Genomic DNA, 3399 nt, shown 5'->3' with positions numbered 1-3399 from the left:
ACAGAGAAAACTATTTTCAATAAAAGCATTTTAAAATGTCTCCCCTATTGCACTGGCACATTTCTCTGTGAACTTGCACGACTGATATTACTGTTAAAAATGTATTATTTTTCAGTAACGCATTGGGCTGAAGTCTCTTCCTGCACAGAGTGAGCAAAATAACCCAGAAATAAAATTAGCATCATAATATAGACTCTCTTCATACATGTTCAGTTAGACATGTTAAGACAATAAGCTTCTGAGGTATGCGAAAGCCAGACATCAGAGAAAGGGATTGTATGTGATTTAAAGGTTTTAAACATCGGATGTCCACAGTTCCTGTTTTATGTAACCAGGCGGAGGAAAAGGGGAACATTTTGTACTGTGCTGTTTTTCTTATATGTCAGCAGTCCAAGAACCTGGTAGATCGAATTCACAATAGGTTGACATATAAAATTTTATTTGCTACATCTTTTTCATATTAAAAGTCAGTAGTCATTCCTCAAGTTAGAATATTTCAATGAAGACTCAATAAGGGACCAACGGGGATTGTGTGGGTGTGAGAGGGAGAGAATAATTCTATACTGTCAGCTTGTGTCATGAAAAGACTTAATTTGTTCAACAAACATGAAAAAATTATTTTCTTTGTGTTGTGTTTCATAGAAACCCACTTTAACACTTTGATTCTTTTTCCCCCTGAATGGCATCATATCTGAAGTGTCTGTTTCTCTATGACTTTCATTTTCACCTTTCACTCTCTCTTTTTCCCTGTCACTCAGCTGAACTATCTTGGATAGAGACTGGTATGTTCCTTCTGCATATTTTCTGACTTTTTTGTATTTCCTCTTCAATACCGTAACAGCATTGGAGGATGCTCCATTTTTAGCCCTCTAACATCTCATGTGAGGTTTGAACAAATTTGCAACACTAGAGTTAAAATGGCATTCTGTATGTCTGAATTAATAACAGAAAATAGTAGTTTTTCCAACATCAGAAAGCATTGCTTCAAATGTATAGCTAATACTAGAAGACCAAACTGAACTAACGGAATGTTCACATAACAAATATTTCTCATACCACCTTAACAGTACCTTTACTAAAACAAGTGAGTTTTTTACACACACACACACACACACACACACACACACACACACACACACACACACACACACACACACACACACACACACACACACACACACACACATACAGTATGCAGTGTGCTTGCCCTAACACCAATTGAAAACATAGAGAAAAAGGGTAAAATTCTCTATCACACAATCCTTTACTGCTTCTTTTGCTCCATGCCTTGCAGGTTTACTGGTTCCTGTACTAGTGGGCTCTGCAGTGGGACTTGTTCTTATTGTCTCTTTACTGTGCTGTTTATTCAGGCAAAAAAGGTAAGCAAAGGGCAAAACAAAAGCAAACAAGACAAGATGAGGAGTCATATGGAGGTTATTTCAAGAGAATGGTTAACCTTAATTGACCCTCACAACTGGGGTTAAAGTTTTTAAAAAGAATAATCAAAGACTTTATAGGGGTTTCTGGGAACATTTACTCACTTATCCCTCTCTTCACCCACGACAGTGTAGCTTTGCATAAATTACGAGCCCTTTTGTATAACTGTGGTTTCCTATAAAAGTTGTGCCCAGGAGTATATTTTCCTGGGTTTGCATTATGTTTTTCTTTTTGTTGTACATAGTTGAGAAAGCATTTGAGAATTCCATTTTACAATGTAGAAAACCGGCTACAGTAGAAAGTGTAAAAGTCACACTTACTCATAGCATTTTTGTTTTTTATGAAGCTGTTAATATAGCGGCATAGGCCTACATTGGATGAATGAGTGTTTGCTTTGACCGTTAACAACTGAACAAGCAAGATGATACACCTGCTCATCTGCTCAGGTTTTAGTATGCGAGAAACTGAATCCATAGAGGAACCTTCAGTGTTAGTGCTTTGGTATAACCTGTAATAACTTCTACGCACAGTGTAAAACATGTGTTGAGAGGGTGAAAATGTACATCAATGTGTTATGTAACTTCGTTGGCTTAACTGCTGATTTGAAAGTAGTATAGAATGAAAGGTTTAGAAAATGACATTAAAGAAAGACACGGCTGACTTTACAAAATATAGAAATAATCAAATGTTTTAAGGAGACTGGCCCATTCAGAAATAAAACAGGGGCATTTTCTTCTTTAAAAAACAAACAAATAAAAAAGGTATCCAGCATTAAAACATTACAGATTCTCTTTGGGAATAACAATAATGACTTGTCCCAATGTCATACAACATACATGCATCTTTAGACACTACCGTGTGAAAACAGACACCATAAATCTCTAAATTCAACAAGACGTTCTGCTTTCAAAATATGTAAAGATCAGGATTATGTAATATGTAAATGAAAGGCACTCCACAGGTAAAATGTGCTTTGAAGCTCTCTCATCTGCTGGTATCACTTTGTTTAATTTCATGTCTTGCACAATTTTTGCTTTTGGAAGTGAAAAGCTAAGTGACAGTCTTGTCACAGATGGGTTGTTGTCAAACGTTCCTCTTATCTTCAAATGCTCCTTCTGCATCTCTTTTTTCCAGCTTATACCATAATTAATACATTTTTCCTTACACCAGCTGCAATTCTCTGTTTGTTCATGGCCAACCTCTTGAGTGAAGGGAGATGTGTATCTGTAGTGGGAAGTGTGGATACATTAAAAAAATAACTTCCCTATAGCTTTTAATTGCATACAACACTTTAAAATTTGGCCAAATATGTCATGGAACTAAATAACAAACAATTGTTGTGATGGCAAAATACACCTCAGTAAGTTATACTCTATGGGCAGGAAATACATTTACACATTAAAGTTGAACATTTCACTTAACTCTGCTCATCACATGTAGGCTTATATAGAGGTATAATCTAATGTTCTTTTTTTTCTTTTTTCATCAGAGCTTGTGTTGAACAGGACAAAAGCAAAAGTGTGGAATACAACATTGGAGAAAGAGACGAATACGGCTCCAGAGTATAGCTCATCATCCTGCACCTCACTTCCAAGTCATCCACTGAAACTTAAACAAGACCATGTGACATTGTCCTTCTGCATAGCCCGTCCTGTGTTGTGTGTAAAATTGGGGTCAGTTTTGACATTTGTTTAAGTAGATCACACGATTGAGTTTGCATGCAGCTCTGGGGTTTTGTGAAGCACTCTTGTTTTTTGTTATGGTTCTCAGGCCACAGTCTGGATGTCCTTTGCTGTGCTGTGGCATGCAGGCATGGTGGGCCTCTGCGCTGGACTTTTGAAATGGTGTTTTATGCTGTAGCCTTTGACTTCTTCCTTAGGGCAAGAGGAACAGCTGTCCTCTCTAATTCCCCTTTATTTATCCGACGTGATGTGGTGAGTGTCTTAAGAAGAGCTCGACAAC

The sequence above is a fragment of the Ammodytes marinus genome, assembly GCF_949987685.1.
Source record: "Ammodytes marinus genome assembly, chromosome: 5".
In the NCBI taxonomy this organism is placed as follows: Eukaryota; Metazoa; Chordata; class Actinopteri; order Uranoscopiformes; family Ammodytidae; genus Ammodytes; species Ammodytes marinus.
The sequence above is the reverse complement of the archived record's forward strand: the minus strand, read 5'-3'. Positions refer to the sequence as shown.